The 17,891-nt window shown below is 44.5% G+C and overlaps 1 long non-coding RNA gene across 1 annotated transcript; it reads right to left on the bottom strand.

Annotated features, from left to right (window-relative positions):
• Positions 1 to 3,282: 3,282 nt before the first annotated feature.
• On the bottom strand, positions 3,283 to 12,540 carry LOC116468369 (uncharacterized). Its single transcript, XR_004248035.1, has 3 exons — positions 12,449 to 12,540; positions 10,084 to 10,288; positions 3,283 to 3,591 (listed from the first exon to the last, which is right to left on the bottom strand). It is a non-coding gene; the product is annotated as an uncharacterized LOC116468369 (long non-coding RNA).
• Positions 12,541 to 17,891: the final 5,351 nt, after the last annotated feature.

Genomic DNA, 17,891 nt, shown 5'->3' with positions numbered 1-17,891 from the left:
AGCAAGAGTGGATGCCTGGAGACCAGTGAGTGGCCTCTTGCAGTAAGTTCAGGCTGGAGGAAGCGGTGGTTGGACTGTGATGATCCTGGAGGAGACTGTGAAAGTTGCACATTTCTGGATATATATATATATATATATATATTTTTTTTTTTTTGAGACAGAGTCTTACTCTGTCGCCCAGGCTGGAGTGCAGTGGCACAATCTTGGCTTACTGCAGCCTCTGCCTCCCAGGTTCAAGTGATTATCCTAGCTCAGCCTCCCAAGTAGCTGGGATTACAGGTGTGCACCACCACACCTGGCTAATTTTTGTATTTTTAGTAGAGACAGCATTTTGTCATGTTGGCCAAGCTGGTCTCGAACTCCTGACCTCATGATCCGCCCACCTCGACTTGCCAAAGTGCTGGGATTACAGACATGAACCACTGTGCCAGGCCTGTTTCTGGATATATTTTAATGGCAGAGTTTACAGGACTTCCTGTCAGATCAGGTGCAGGATGTGTGAGAGAGGACTCAGAATGAATCCAGTTTTACAGTCTGAGTACTGGAAGGATGGAATTGTTTCTCCCTGATCTGGGGAAGACTGTGGAGAGAGCAGGTTTGCTGCAAGTTGGTAGGCGGGTGGTGGTTGTTGGAATTTCAGGGGTCCAGATATGGACATACAATGTTATTAATGTTTTGTTCACAGATCTAGCTAATAGTTCTGTGAATACTTGTCCTATATTCATGCAAACAGTGAAAATCCATGCAGTCTTAAGTACTCACCACATTCTGAACCCCTTAGGCACCCCTGAGACTCCCCTTCACCTATGTTGCTACAGACAGACTAGACTGGGGATGGTCGCTGGGTACCCAGGCATCAGGGGCCTGTGATGACCACCTGTGAGGTCCCAGTTTCAAAGATGCTGTCCAGTGGGAGCAGTCCTCGTCGGGTACTTCTTAACCCATTCCTGTTGTCTCCTGGGAGGAAATTTGATGCTAGGAAGGAGGTAGAGGCAGATGGATCAGGAGCAGCAGAGGAAATGCAGCAGAGGGGGAGAGAAAAACCTTGTTCCTGAAAATGGCGAAGTAACCAGAGCTGCCTGCTTCTGAGGTAGAGATGCTATCAGGTCGCCAGGACTGCTTTTGAATTCCTAACCAGTGAGGAACCTTCTTTATTTTTTTCTGGGCTCCTCATGGGGTCTTATTCTGCAGTGTTGAGACACTTTCTTGCCTTCCTTTGTATGTCTACAATGTTCGCATCCATCACTGCAAGTAACATAAGACATAGGTTATTTACAGCAGGAAACTACCTAAATGATACATCATGATAGATTAACCTAGTATATGTTAAGATGACATGGGAAATTATACAGAGATGATAGAGTTCAAGCTTTGCTTTCCAAAGAGAACAAGTATGATTCATAAATAGGATTATAAAAAGATACATTTGATTGTTTGTTAGGACATTCAGTCCCAAATATTTATTCAATACCATACGTGAGGCCCCAATTCATGCATCTTGATGTGTCTTGGTATATCCATGACTCTAAATTAGATTCTTTTTTCTGTTTCCTAGATTTCACCTTTCTATATCTTTCCACACCTCTTCCCCCACCCCCATTTCCCCTGTTTCTTCCTGGTTTCCTCACCTGGTTAACTTTTTTTTTTTTCCTGACCTTGACTACTTTTCTCACCATCAGCTCTAGCTCTGCCATGTTGTTAGTTCTCATTAGGATTTAACTAGAAGTCAGTGCCTACATAACTCCTCAAAATGGATTGAACAATAGATATTTGTGAAATGAACAAAATAACTTATCTTTTCCCATGTACTTTCTTGGTAGGGATGAACTTAGTCATGACAGAGATGAAGCAAAACACATCTACAAAGGCTAAGCCTGAATGATCATGATACTTACTGTTCAGAAACCTCTAGTGGCTCCATGTCAGAACTTGAATGGTCTGTGATAGAAGAGTCAGTTTTGTGTCTTTCTACACACAGAAATTATAGTTTTCTTCAGGGCAGAAACAATCTTATTTATCTTTGTATCTGTATTCCCACTGTGCCTTGCATGAAGCAGGCACATAATAAATGATCCTAGGGAATAATCTGAAAAGAGTGGGATGAGTTGCTCATATCAAGTATTACATAGTTTAAAGTTGTAGGTTTGAAAGTCAGTTTCAGCCCATGAGTAGTAGCTTCCAAAAAAGAAAACATCCTCTTATGAAGTTTAGGCAGCGGATGATACTCACTGAGGAAACCATGATTAAGTCTCAGGAAACAGAAATGCAAGATAAGACACAATCTACTTAATGAATCCGGATGGGTGGGCCTGATATTAAAGGCTTCTGATGTCAAGACCAACCTTAATCATAAACTATACTTTTGAATAACATCCTTCTACTTCTCCATCTTTATCCACTTAAAAATATTTTACCTTGATGTCCTCTTTCTCACACCAACTCTTGGACCTTGTGATATTTTATCAGAGTCTGTAGAAGAATCCATTCCTCAGATTTCCCAAAACTGGGTGAAAGATGTCCTCATGGAGTCAAAAGAGACTTACATGATTCCGAATGGGATTCTAGTCTCAAAATGGCAAATTTCTACCAACTATATTTTAAAAGGGCATGGATGAAAATAATTCAGTAAGCCTATAAATAGAAAATAAAGTTAAGAAGTCAAATTGTTGCATACTTCCAAAACCAGCCTCCCTTCCCAGGGAGAAACCAGATTTGCTTGGTGTCATAAACTGCTTCCTGCTCTTCAGGGAGCTGCCATTTCCTTGGCTGTATCTATCCGCAAGTGTCAATTCCTGATAACTTTGCTAGAGTGTGATAATACAAAGCAGGGCTCTTTGAGAATTATTTTTAGGGTTTTTTTTTTTTTTTTTTTTGAGACAAGGTCTTGCTCAGGCTGGAATGCAGTGGCTCAATCACGGCTCAATGCAGCCTTGACCTCTTGGGCTCAAGCAGTCTTTCCACCTCAGCCTCCCAAGTAGCTGGAACCACAGCTGTGTGCCACCATGCCCAGCTAATTAAAAAGAATTGTTTTTGGTAGAGATGGGGTCTCCCTATGTTGCCCAGTCTTGTCTTGAACTCCTGGCCTCATGCCATCCTCCCACCTTGGCCCCCCCAAGTGCTGGGATAACAGGCGCGAGCCACCGTGTCCAGCCTCTAGGTATTTTTTGAACAAGGATGAAAAAGAATTAACAGGGTGGATGACTGGGGTGGGAGGGGAATCTTGAGTTAGCTATGAGTGACCACTCTTCCTTATTTCTTCATATGCCTAGAGAAGGGGATCATTCATTCATTCAACAAACATTTACTGAGCTCTCCCTATTGCCAGAGACTGTCCAAGGTACTGAGGTTATATCAGTGAACAAAAGAGAAAGAAAATATAAATCCTTGCTTTTATGGAACTCATATTGTAGTGGGGGAAATTCCTCTTGTCATCCATTTCTTTCTCCCTTGTGATCAAAGGATAAGCTTGTCAGACAAACCGAAGAAGAGAAGATTTATTTCTGTCTTTGCCTCTGCTTTTGCCATCTTTTCTCTCTCCTCAGATGTCCCAAGACGCCATGATTTTCGTAGGAACTCCTCCTGTAAATAAAGCTAAGAAAATAAATTCCCACTATTTGCAGTTTCATAGAAGGATGCCTAGAAGAGGCAGTACTAGCTCTTTCAGAGGGATAAACCTAAGTCATTATTTCTTGCCAGAACCAGAATCCTGTTTCCCGCTTCTGCAGAAGACATTGTTTCATTGTTCCATCAGGCAGCTAGGTGTAAAATCCGGGGCTCATTGTTGATTTCTTTCTCTTTTCAACTTCAAATTAAATCAGCGGTCAAGATCTGTGGATACTATATCCCATGTCATTCTCATTCTCCCATCCCTTCCACCAAACAGTCTAATTTCTCACTTACACTATTGTGATAGTCGCCTAACTCCTTTCTCTCTTCTCTCAAATTCAGCCTCCATAACATTGGATTTACCATCCAAGGACCAGCTTTGATCATGCCACCTCCTTGCCTTTCAATAAGCTTCATTGGCTCCCCACTTTAAATATAGTCAGATGTTCTTTCAGCTCTGCCCTAAAACATCCTTACATTTTATCTACAACTTTTAATTTTTTTAATTTATTATTTATTTATTTTTGAGATGGAGTCTCACTCTGTTGCCCAGGCTGGAGTGCAGTGGCACAATCTCGGCTCACTGTAACCTCCACCCCCTGGTTTTAAGGGAGTCTCCTGCCTCAGCCTCCTGAGTAGCTGGGACTACAGGTGTGCACCAGCAGGCCCAGCTAATTTTTGTATTTTTAGTAGAGACAGGGTTTCACCATGTTGGCTACGCTGGTCTCGAACTCCTGGCCTCAGGTGATCCGCCTGCTTCAGCCTCTCAAAATGCTGTGATTACAGGTGTGAGCCACCACGCCTGGGGCCAACTTTTTATTTATCCCAAGTTCCTGTCTGACATGACATATAGTGAGAAGACATACTTTTCCTAGTATTTTCCCCAAGCTTTCCAACAGCTAAACCTTTACTCCCACTTTCCTTCCTTTTGGAATTCCCCATTCACATCACTCCCATTTGAAATTCCGCACATGAGTTAAGATGAAGTCCAAACTTCACTTCCTTCCTGAAGTCTTTTCTGACCCCTTACTGAACTGCGTTTCTCCTTTAGCACTCAGTTTATCTCGCGAGGTGGTTAATGCTTGCAGGTTGTTTCTCCTCTCCCCTACTAACGATCAGGTCATTGAGGCAGGTCGGTGACCTCTTCTTCTTTGTCTTCCTCTTATGGCTTTACCTATGGCAGGTGCTTTGCAAGTATTTGTTGAATTATGGAATCATGGGTATTTGAAGCACATGTGTGGGTCAGTGAGCGGGGGACGTGTGTTTTTTGTTTGGAGCCAGGTGGACTATAGGGATGTGTATTTTTTGTCAGGAGTGCTTTAGAGGTCATTTTGGTTGTGCTTGGGGTCAGCCACATTTGAAATGTTTCCATTGTAAAATGAGACAGAGAAGCCTAGGCCCATGGAGATGAGAGTGCTGTCTTTGGCTGTAACCCTGATTTATGAGAGGAGCTGACAAATAACTAGTGCTGAATAATGTTGCTTAACATTTCCCCCTGGAGTTGGCCAAAAGAGTAGTGGAGAGAGACAATTCATGTTTATTGAATGTCTAGAATGTGCAGTGCAGGTGTTGATTGTGCTTGGTTCTTTTGTTTTGCTTTTGTGTGTGTGGGGGGCTGGACAGGGTCTCACTCTGTCACCCAGGCTGGAGTGCAGTGGTGTGTTCATGGCTCATTGCAGCCTTGACCTCCCAAACTCAAGTGATCTTCCCGCCTCAGACCCCCTGAGTAGCTGGGACTACAGGCATGCACCATCATACCCAGCTAATTTTTGGGTTTTTTGTAGAGACAGGGTTTCACCGTATTGCCCAGGCCGGTCTTTAACTCCTGGGCTCAAGTGATCCGCCTACCTCAGCCTCCCAGAGTGCTGGGATTACAGGTGTGAGCCACTGCACCCAGCCTTGTTTTTTTTTTTTGAGATGAAGTCTCGCTATGTCACCCAGGCTGGAGTGCAGTAGCACAATCACAGTTCACTACAGCCTCGAACTCCTAGGCTCAAGTGATCCTCCCTCCTCAGCCTCCCAAGTAGCTGGAACTACAGGTGATGTCACCATGCCCAGCTAATTGACCAGAAATGTTTGTAGAAAAGTTATGTTGCTTAGGCTGGTCTCCAACTCCTGGCCTCAAGCAATCCTCCCACCTCAGCCTCCCAAAGTGCTGGGATTATAGGCATGAGCCACTGCACCCAGGCCTGCTCGGTTCTTAATGTACAATAAAAATGATAGTGAACACTTTGGGAGTGCTTAATATGTGTCAGGCACTGCTCTCAGCACTTTCCCTTTGTTAACTCATGTCATTCTTATAACAGCACCATAAGCAGGTGTTATTATTATGAGGAACTGAGACAAAGAGAGGGCAAGTAACTTGCCCAAACTCACACAGCTGGTAAGAAGACATTCTTAACACAGGGAATCTGGTGCCAAAGAGCAGCTCTTAAACCTATCGCTATGCTAAATGTCATTGAATCTTTGCAGCCCTCCATAAGGCAGAGGATATAACCTTTACTATACAGATTAAAAAAACTGAGTCCCCCAAAGGTTAAACAGCTTCCCCATAGATATACATGCAATAAATGAGCCACCTGGAATGTCAGTTGAGTTTCTATCCAGGGCCACAGCAGCACGCATGAGATTCTATTTTTTTTCCCCAGTGCAGTCTGTAACAAATCATTATCTTCTTTTAAGAAGAGTCATGAAGACTGAAAGAATTATCCTAGGCTGAGGTCTTGCAAACAACTCTCTAGTGCTAGGTCAAAAGCTTCATCTAGGTGAAATCTTTCTACCCTCTTCTTTTATGCTGATTATAGTGATGATGATTCAGGTTCAAAAGATTTCCTGGAAATGAGTGTACAGTTTTGAGTTAATGGCATGACATGCCCAATTGGGTCAGTGAGTGGACTTGCCAGCTGTGAATTCCCAGGAAATACCCTGAGAGTTGGTCACAGTTGGTTAGATAAGGATGTTCCTTTTCTCAGGTTTTTATGCACATTCTCAGAGGACTTTAGAAAGTCAATTAAATTCATTTATGAAACTGGGAAATGCTCTATAACTTCTGCCCCATTATGTGGTTACCTCTTGATAATGCATCCCAGATGAGATTACATGCCTACGTGTAGTACTTCTGTGCAGTCTGAATCTCTACAGACAGTACAGCCAATGGCAATATCATTTATGTGCACAACTGTCCATTACTCACCGTATAATTCATAAAATGACCTCTTTCATTCATTTAGTATCTTGAGAATTATTTTAAAACATAGATTCTCTTCTGTCAGGAAGGTTTAAGCATGGCCCTGCTTAAAGATGGTAGATGAACCAGGTGCCCTGTTAGCCACCTTCTGATTCCCAGAGGTCTATAAAAGCCCGGAGGCAAAGAAAATGAACCTAATTCTAAACTGTCTTTGATAGTCAGAGCTAAAATAGAATAACTATCCAGTTCAGTATCTGTTCCTAGGTCTACCTTGACCAAGAAATGTGTCTTTTTCTTCTTTTAATATTGTTTTTAATTGACACATAATAATTGTACATATGTATGGAGTATAGTGTTATTTTAATACATGTATATAATGTATAATGATAAAATTAGGGTAATCAGCATATCCATCACCTCATCTATCAAGCAAATGTGTCTTTGAGAGCCAGATGGGACAACAAATAATGATTGTGGTGAACACAGCATTTTAAAGGTATACTTAGGTTGCTGTTTTGGAGATGCTATTGAGGGAGGAGGTGAGACTCAACTCCAGAGGTGGGAACTCAGACACTGGACCAGATTGAAGACTAGCTAAAACAAGTCAGGGCAGAAGCAGCTTTCCATAAGATATGCCCACCAGCCTGTCATGTCAGCTTACAATTGCCATGGCAACACCCAGAAGTTATGACCCCTTTCCATGGCAATGACCCAATGACCTGGAAGTTACCCTTTTTCTAGAAATTTCTGCATAAACCACCCCTTAATTTGCATGTGATTAAAAGTGGGTATAAATGTGACTGCAGAACTGTCCTGAGCTGCTGCTCTGGGCACATTGCCTCTGGGGTAGCCCTGCTCCATAAGGAGCAGTGCCTCGGCTGCTGCTGTATACACTGCCGCTTCAATAAAAGTTGCTAACACCTCTGTCTTGCCCTTGAATTCTTTCCTGGACAAAGCCAAGAACCCACCTGGGCTGAGCCCTAGTTTTTGGAGCTCACCTATCCTGCATCACTATGAATGGCTCAAGTGCCAGTAGGGACACATTTAAAGATAGGCACACATCTGAAATTTCAGCAGGCTAAAGATTAAAAATCTGGATTAAAAATTAATTTATGATAAAATGGAGGGCTAAGAAAAATCTATCAAGTATGAAGTATGTGGCTGATTTCTGTGGTTGATTTTTTAGTTAACTCCCAAAGGGCAATCCTCTCCCTGAGATGAACTACTCCAGCCCACCCTTACTTCCAACTGGAGGCGAATTGCTCTTCTCTCTTTGGAACCTTGAAAGGATTTAGCCCTATAAGGTTGGAGTTGCTAGGAAGATACTCATAGATATATTTGAAATCTCTCGTGTCACAGGCTTTGAAGATGGCTTGCTGGTGGACAAAGGTAAATAAATATTTGAGTGAGATTTTCCCAAGGTAAGCCTGCTCACTGTATTTCCTTTTTACTCATCTCACCTCCAGCTTTTTAACCAATATGTTCTAGGATGTCAGAAAATTTGAAAATTTGCCAGTAGATTTGGGAACATTTGAAGTTATAAGAGAAGATCATTCTTTAATTCTTTTAGTTTTTTTTTTGAGAGCGCGTCTTGCTCTGTTGCCCAGGCTAGAGTGAAGTGGTACGATCATAGTTCACGGCAGTCTCAGATTCCTGGGCTCAAGCAATCCCCTGCCTCAACCTCCTGAGTTGCTGGGACTATAGATGTGCATCACCACACCTGGCCTCTTAGCACTTTTTGAGAACGTTTCACCTAAATGGAAAGAACTCTGAACCTGGCAATAGGTTAAAAAAGGGTACATGGGTGAAAGGCTATGCTGTGAGATGGAGTGCCTGGTGTTTTTACTTTATGCACTGGTAATGTTTGCTGGGATTAAGGAGATGATTTTGTGTGCCTGGTTGTGGTATGATGTTTGGAGTGAATCCCTTAGCTCCATTGTTAAAGGTGAGCTTACCTTTAAAAATGAAATGATGGGGATCTTTCTTTTGGAACCCCCGATTTCTCTTTCTTTATCCAAATTCCCCTCACACAGAAAGAGTCATGGAAATTCTTCCATGGTAGGAAAGCAAGGTCACATGATATATAGTTCTGGAGATTTAGGTTAAAAAAATGAGAACTGACTCTTAATGTCATGGAAGATGCCCTTAACAGGTTGTGCTATCTCCAAGGAAGCCAGCTGTGTGGTCTAGTGAGACATCACCGCTGGGAGCTTGGGCTTGAGTGCTCGCTGTCAGCAGCAAGGACCCCCTTTCTCCTGTGGTTCTCACCATTTCCTCGGAGGCCCCTATAGCTTTGGTCAATGTGTCCGTTAGGTCCTCCATAAAACAGATGGTAAGATGGAGTTAGGAGTACAAAAGGTTTAATGAGAGGAAAGGCCTGTGAAAGATAGGGAGAAGCAGCAGGATAGTGCAGGGAAAGCCTCAGACTGCTATATAGATCTGACTGTCTTGGCCAACCCAATTGGGAGTTCTCAAAGGTTGCCCATTAGCATGGTCCTATATTGGGCATAAATGACCAAGTCCTAGTCCATCTGCTGTGCTGAGACTGGGAGCCTCTGAGGATGAGAGTAGCCAAGACTTAAAAGCCTAGGTGAAGCCTGAAGTTTCTAACATCTGTAAGCTGTTAGTTAGCTACACTCCTGGCAGCTGCCAGCAAGTGATTTGTTGGAGGGAGATATGAACAGCACACCCCATGGCTGCCACAACTGGCACTGTTGTTGGGAGCCTCCTGCTATTTTCAGCCTCACTTTTTCATCCTTGGGCTTATCCAATGTCTTTTTTTTTTCTGGAGATAGGGTCTTGCTCTGTCTCCCAAGCTGGAGTGTAGTGGCACAATCTCAGCTCACAGCAGCCTCTGCCTCCCAGGATCAAGCAGTTCTCCTGCCTCAGCTTACTGAGTAGCTGGCATTATAGGCATGTACCACCATGCCTGGCTAATTTTTGTATTTTTTAGTAGAGATGGTGTTTCGCCATGTTGGCCAGGTTGGTCTTGAACTTCTGACCTCAAGTGATCAGTCTGCCTAGGCCTCTTAAAGTGCTGGGATTACAGGTGTGAGCCACCATGCCCAGCCTATATCCAGTATCTTTATCATAAGGTGTGGTGAAAATATAATGGATTACGAATCTGACGACCTGAGTACCATTTCCTATTGTTTTGCTAAAAATTTTGGACCTGGTAGACAATTCATGCCACCTTTCTGTGTCTCTGTGAATCTCCAAGGTCCTTCCCAACCATGACATTTCAAAGTTTATGATTTGTTCCAGGATTTCCAGGATTCAGTATAACGTACCTGTCGTCACCCCTTCCAGGAACTGTGGCTTTTCTTGCCTGGCCCAGGAGTTGAGAATGGTGATGGTTCATGGCCTTCAGTGCTCTTTGGTCTCATCTACTCTTGTTCCTTTTCAGTTTATGTGGATCCGTGAAATGGAAATTCTCCATTCCATGTCCCTGCCTTCATTCCTTCTAGGAACAATTGCATTGTTGTAGGCACTGTACTAAATTTGAAGGAAACAAGGATGAAAATGACATAGTTTCTGCCCTCAGGGAAGTCTAGTGGAGGGACCACCATGAACATGCAATTGCTATAGAGTGCTGAAGGTCATGGTCTGCTTGGGTGCTGTGGGAGCTTATGAGGTTCAGGCCATCCTACCCCAAAATATGGCACCTTGGCACTTGAGGAAACACAGAATCAGGCCATAGACTCTAGAAAGAATCCTCCTCATCCCTTATCCTCTGAAAAGGGCCATAAAACCTAGCTGAATTTCCCTTAAAATAGGTCATAAGACCCTCGTCCCATAGAAGTCCTCCTTCTACCCAGAGAAAAGGGATATCCTCATGTCTGATGACATAGAGGTTCCAAGAAGAATCTGGACAAACAAGCCTTGCCAATTTCCCCCGGTTTCTCACCATTAGATCACACCCTTTTTTTGTCCTCCACTCGCACTTCTGCACAACTGTCCATAAAAACGTGCAGGTCTCCATGTTTCTTTGTGTTTCTATTTCTGAAGACTCCCATGTCACACAAAACTTAAATAAATGTGTATGGTTTTCTCTCATTAATCTGTCTTTTGCTATGGGGGCTCAGTCATGAAACTTGCCATGCCTGAAGGAATCAATCTTTTCTCCCTTGCAGAGCACTTTAGTATGGGAGTGGGGGGCGGGGGTGAAGGGAGGCTGTCCAAAGACAAAGTCAAAGCTGTGATGGATGACTAGGAGTTCCTCAGACAAGTGTGGTGATAGGAAGGGGTGTCATTGAGCAGGTGCAGAGAGGACATTCCAAGTGGAAGACACACAAGTGCAAAGCTTCAATAGGGAGAGAGAAGAAACTAGAAATTACTTAGAGTGGTAAGGCACAAAGTGGGCAAAAAGGGAAATCAGAGGGTGTTACTTTAGGGCCCCCAAGAAGGCCTATCCTCAGGGCAATGGGAAGCCAGCATTGGCTGGAACAGCAGCAACAAAGATTGGTTTTCTCACACCTGCTCCTGACGACCTGACTATGCCCCTATGGCTGTGACTCTTGTGAGCTGTGCTCTCGGGCTGTAGATTTTCAGGAGAGAGGTGGATGTTGCTAGGGGAACGTGATTAGCAGGCAGTGGAGATGGTAAGTTTGACTGTCTCAGCAACATTCTGAGGTCTGTTTTTCCTCCTAGGTGGCAGTCACAGGAATTATTTAAATCCATGTCATTTCAGGGTTGAGGTCCCCAGCACATTGTAATGGAAAGTGCACTGGCTGGGGTTAAGAGGCCAGATTGCTCATTGAGGTGGCACCATTTATGACCTTGAATGACACTGCTGGGGTTCAGAACACAATACCCCAAAATACGACGCTGTGGCATTTGAGGAGACAGCAGAAGCAGGAAGGTCTCTCTCACCTTCCCTTGTCCTTCTCCCCTGAAGCAGGTCATAAAATCTAAGAAGTTGTTGGCCTTCCCCTGAGGCAGGTCAAAGGCTCCTCATTTGAGAGATGCCCTCCCTATACCTGGAGGAAAGGAGCGGAAGACACAGAAATGCCCTGACGAATCTGAACAAACAAGCCCTGCTGAGTTCCCTCCGGGCTTACGGCCATTAGATCACAGCCCCTTGTCCAACCATACTTTCCCAGCACTGTCCTCTCTTCATCAAACCTAAGAGTAAAAACACACAGGTTTCCCTGTTCTTTTGGGACATTGCCAAAGGCTCCTATGTCAGGTAAAACTTTTTAAAAAAATCTGTTTGGAGACAGGTCTTGCTCTGCCACCCAGGCTTGGAGTGCAGTGGCACAAACACAGTTCACTGCAGCCTTGACCTCCCGACTCCTGGGCTCAAACCATCCTCCTGCCTCAGCCTCCCATTTAGCTGGGACCACAGGCACGCACCACCACGGCTGGCTATATTTGATTTTTTGTAGAGATGGAGTCTCCCTGTGATGCCCAAGTTGGTCTTGAACTACTGGGCTCAAGTGATCCTCCCACCTTGGCCTCTCAAAGTGCTGGGATTATAGGTGTCAGCCACTGCGTCTGGTCTAAATTTTAACTTAAATGAATTCGTATGCTTTTCTCTTTTTAATCTGTCTTTTGTTTTTGAGGCCTCGGCCACAAACCCCTGAGCAGCAGCTGAGAAAACATATTTCATCCCTTACATCTCTGGCAAGTAGCAACCTTTTTCAGTTTACTTACTCTCACTCAGTGCCCTTCCCGCTTTAGAATAAGGTCCGTTGATTGAGTAAGATGCCTTCCCACCTTGTCCAGTGACTTGTGTACCTGGCGGTGGTTCTGGGCGTGTGTTCTACCAGCATCACCTGGGAACTTGCTACAAATGCAAATTTATTGTGCTCCACTCCAGACCTAGTGAATCAGAAATCCGGGGGGAAGGTGGGGGTGGGGGCTTAGACATCTTGTTTTAAGGAGGCCTGCAGGCCATTCTGGCGAACATTAAAGTTTAATAATCATAAATATAGGGTAAACTTTAATAAAAATTTGCCGCAGCGAACGAGAAAATACCAATTTGGCTCTGTTTGCTGCAGCTTCACAGCTTTACCAGGAGAGGGCGCAGACGGACCTGACTTTTACCTTGCCTCGCAGTAGAGCCCAACTAGAGGGTAAACAGCAGCCACAGTAAGTTCTAGCTGTTGCAGAAATAAATTACAAATACATGTAGGAAAAAGCACTTCAAAAGGCTGCGGTATCAAAGTGGCAGTTAAAGAGAAGGCAACGTTCAGAGTTGCAGGTGGAGCAGCGGCGGCTGCATCAGCGTCTCAAATTCCGAAAACATTTTGGGCTGAAGTATGTCTTTGTAGCATTTCGTGGAGCCCCTTTCCTTTGATATACACTAGCCTTCCGACTTCCCTTTGTTCTTCTTTCACACGTCAGGTTTTATCGCTGACAAGCTCCAACGCGTCAAAGGCGTTAGATCTGAGGGCTGCAGCAGCCTTCGCGGTTCCGCATTGAGCTCCTTCCTGCAGCCCTCTGCGGAGGTCAGGGCCACGTGTGGGCAGGGAAGGCCCCCTACCCACTTCCTCATTCGGATCCGCCACCTTTAGCTGGCGACCACCTTTTGATCTCTTGTGTCCCCCCTGTTTCTCCTCCAGCTTCCCTGGAGTCCCTCATTGTGGAGCTGTTCACGGCCCCAGTCCCTGCACAGCGGGGTTTTGCACGAAAGAGGCCGTGAGGGCCAGAACTTAACACAGCCTTGAATACTGGGGAGAGGAATGCGGGTAATAAAAACAAAACCTCCCCACTGGTCCTCTTCCCTCTCTCTCTGGCACTGCATATTCATCTCGACACCAGTCACACCCATATCAGGAAGTCTGGTTTTGGGGGTAGTGGGCACAGGACGATTTGGGGGATTTTTGCATTTGTTTGAGCTACACGGAAAGAGAAATATTTAACTCCTGAAAAGAATCAGCATACCAGGTGCCTTATTATACTGTGTGTATGTGCTGTTGAGCAGTTTAGAAACCTTTCTGCAGTCGTGTTCTGCAGATTTCATCCCAACAGAAAATTGCACCTTCCAAAAAATGGAGTTCAAAACAATAAGGCTTCATTAGTTTTTAAATGACCAGAGCATTTCCTTCTCTTAGGGGAGCAGGGCAGGGAAGGGGATTTCGGGGAGATCTGTACTAGGAAACAAATGCCTATAGGTGTAGGAGAGACATGTTTTATAATTTTAAGACTATACAAGGGACATCGTTTCTCAGTTTACACTGGGATGCTCATATATTTATTCTAAACAAGAAATTCACATGGAAAAGGCTTCACTGTGCAGGAGAGACAGGAAAAGGAAGAGTGAAATCGTTGAGAGCACGGTTTTGGTTTTGTGGTGACAGATTCAAGGCAATGAACACACATGATGTTTTGCTCCTCACGGCCGGGTTGTCTCCAGTGTGCAGTGTATACACATTTAAATGATGGTTTGTAACTGCAGAGTTGTTTTCTTGACTTTAGAATAATAAGAAAGAAAATAGAGAAAAATGCAAGGAATACTCCACAGCTGTTCTTGATTTGTCATTGTGATACAATCTAGTTTTGTTGTTGTTGTTTATTTGTTTTATGGTTTTTGCCCTCCCTCACAATGGTCTAAAATTCTGAAGCTTCTCTGTCACTTTCTGGATAACAGGGAACCATGTCTTCCTACCCCCCTTTTGTTTTCATTTCCACAAATTGAGGGTAAAGGTATTTCCTTTCCACTCATGCCAAGAAGTCAATGCTTGCTGCTGCATCCCCAGAAGAGTGTCTGACACATATTAGGAGCTCAGGAAACATTTCCTAAATAAATAAACAATCCCAAGGCTTGTGCTCTTTCCACTGTGCCAACTTCCTTTTGCATCTTGATCCTTTTCACATGGCAACACCTTTTCAGGGTAGGGACCTTCCCCCTCACTAACCACCCAGAGGTTAAACTCCTCTTGGGAGTCAGAAGATTGTGCTGCTTGCTCAAGATCCAGATGGCTTGTACTGTGCAGCTCACGGTAGATCTCTGTCATGCCTTCCAGCTGTCAAAATCCCAGTGGGATACCCTGGCTGGTCCACTTCCAGCTTCTTTCCCTGTGTGACCCCCTTTATAGGCTATATGCCTGGGATCTCCTTGCTCATGTCAAAGTGGGGAAGACGTGGCTTCTGTGGACTTGATGGTCCTACTGAGAAAAGCCAGATGAAACTTCGCTTGAAAGACCAGGGATAAGAAAGCCTACTTGGCATGAAAGCATCCAAAATCCATTTGTTGGTCACAAGTTCTGAGATGGTTAATTGTATGTGTCAACTTGACTGGGCTGAGGGATGCCTGGGTAAAGCTGATAAACATAGTTTCCACTGCTCCACCTGCAACTCTGACTGTTGCCTTCTCTTTAACTGCCACTTTGATACCACAGCCTTTTGAAGTCCTTTTTCCTATATGTATTTGTAATTTATTTCTGCAACAGTCAATGAGGGTGCAATTACCATTTGAATCAGAAGACCAAGTAAAGAAGGTCCATACTTACCAGTGTAGGTGGGAATCATCCAATAATCTGTTGAGTACCTGAGCAGAACAAAGGTACGGGAAGGAGTTTGCCACCTTTTGCTTCCTGCCTGGTTCTTGAGCTAGGATGTTGGTCTTTTCCTGCCCTTGTATATATCCTATTGGTTCTATTCCTCCGGAGAACCCTGATTAAATACAAGATTCTTGGGCTCGGTCATTTGAATGTTTCCAGTGGTTTCGCCCAGATTCCTTTTAGCATCTATTTAAGTCATTGTGTTTCTAGTGTCCCATGCCCTGTGGTGAAAACTTCTGGGTTCGGGGAGTTGGGTTGGCTTAGGGCTAGGACTGGGCTGGAAATTCAGGGACACACTACTTGGCTGCTTCCTCCAGCAGCCCGGGCAAGGCCCTGAGCCTCCTCCTGAACCAATTTTTCAGCCTGACCTGAAATTCTTGTCCAGAACATTAGGACAGTGGGATCTTGAAGCTAGGAGCTTTGATGTTACTGCATAGAGTTTGCCTCTGATGGCTGCATAGAGTTCGCCTCTGATGGTTTCCCTTTCACTTTGTAGTAACTCTAAGACTAGGTTCTAGGAACTAGGTTCTTGCCCAATTCTTTGTGTCTAAGCTCTGCTTATACCGCTGTTCTGGTGACTGAGTCCTAGTCTTGTTCCCTACAGGGCCTGAGCTCCTGACCCCTTTCCCTGTCCAGGGATCATGGCTCACTGTAGCTTCGAACTCCTGGGCTCAAGGGATCCTCCTGCCTTAGCCTCCCAAAGTGCTGGGATTACAGGCATGAGCCACAGCACCTGCCCTCACCTTCTGGCATTTTCTGATCACCTTCTCTTGCCTGCCTCGTGCCTAGTTATCCTGGGACAGTCTTGCTCCTAAATGCTGGACACTGTGCTGGGTGTCTATTTCTGGGTTCTTCTGATACAATTACTTGGCTCTCTGAGGCAGTGCTCCAGCTGCCTGTCTACCCTGTTGGATGCAACTGGACTTCACGATGTCAATACTCTCAGGGACTTCTTCCTAGTACTGACTTCACCCAAACAGGTCTGTGTGCCTTCAGGTCCCAGCTGTCCTAGTTTGGCTCACCACTTCAGTCTCACCCCTTCTGACTTTCACACACCTCCAGAGAGACTTCCTTAAGTCAGGGTCTTGCTCTGTTGCTCAGGCTGGAGTGCAGTGGTGAGATCATAGCTCGCTGCAACCTCAAACTCCTGGGCTCAAGAGATCCTTCCACCTCAGTCTCCCAAGTAGCTAGGACTACAGGTATGTGCCACCATGCCTGTAGCTAATTTTTTATTTTTATTTTTGGAGAGACAACGTTTCCCTATATTGCCCAGACTGGTCTTGAACTCCAGGGCTCAAGTGATCCTCTTGCCTTGGCCTTCCAAAATGTTGGGATTACAGGTGTGAGCCACTGTACCTGGCTTAGAGAGGCTTTCTTTAGAAGATTTAGAACACCAATTTGTCCCCAGCACCATTCAGCTTAAAACCCTTCAAAGGTTCCTCATTCCCTTTCAAAGAAAGTTCAAATTCCAAGTTATAATCATCCTTTACCAGACTGTAGTATGATACAGTTTTGTGTAGTGGCTAAGAGCACAGATCCTGGGTTCAGACTGCCTACATTCAAATTCAGGGGCTCCGTTTTAAGCCAGTTGATGTTTCTCAATCTGGGTCCTTGGACAATGGCCAAACAGCAGCAGCAAGCCTCTTCTATCTGCTTGCACACAAGTGGCACAAATTGCTATTGTTTCTATGGCAACTGATGGCTTTTCCCCCCATTTCATAAAAGCCGCCTGTATGATGGACAGCAGCATGTGGAAGAAATGTGCGAGGCAGTGACTAGCCTGGTAGACTGCCCGAGCAATGTATACCGTGATTTGATTGTCTTCACCAGTAGTGGCTCTTTGTCTCCGAGTTCTGTCATAAACCAGCTGTGTGAACTTGGTCTTGGGCCTCAGTTTCCTTACCTATAAAATGGTGATATTTACTCTTAGGGTAGTCAAGAGAATTAAATGAGTTGATATACCTAAAACACTTAGAACAGAATTTGACACATCATAGGCATTGTGTAACTGTTGGCTGTTATCAATTTTCATGACTGAATCTTTAGCGGTCCACTTTTACTACATGTTCCACCTAGAGTGAACCACCAGTATTCCCCTTGAACATATCATGGTTTATGTTTATACCTGTTTATGTGTTATTTCAACTACTTGTCTTTCAAAACCCAGCAGGATTTCAGCTTAGGAGAAGTCTTCTTTTGCTTCCTATATGATTTAGATGATTCTACCATACTACACAAGCAACATCTACTATCACGCCATCTTTTAACCTGTAATTGACCTATTGTTTCACCTGCAATACAGGAGTCATCTTCAGAGGAAGGGATGCTTCTCAGTGTTTGAGTCTACAGCACCTAGAACAGTGTTTGCAGAGAGTGAATACTCATTCAGTGAAAGGATTCCATTGCTTGTAAAGTTATGATTATGACCTTGGTTTCCTCAGCTATTAAAGGAGCCAAGCTTGACCCTCCTTTAGCATGACCCAGAGTGGTTCAAGCCGGGAGCTGCTCTGACACTGACTCAGTCCCTGGGTGGTGATGAATCACTGCTGGGGCTTTACCTTCCAGAGCTTCTTCTGATAGCCGGGATTTTC

This window comes from Hylobates moloch, unplaced genomic scaffold (assembly GCF_009828535.3).
Source record: "Hylobates moloch isolate HMO894 unplaced genomic scaffold, HMol_V3 SCAFFOLD_5, whole genome shotgun sequence".
Taxonomy (NCBI): domain Eukaryota; kingdom Metazoa; phylum Chordata; class Mammalia; order Primates; family Hylobatidae; genus Hylobates; species Hylobates moloch.
Note: the sequence above shows the minus strand (reverse complement) of the source record. Positions and strands in the feature narration are given on the sequence as shown.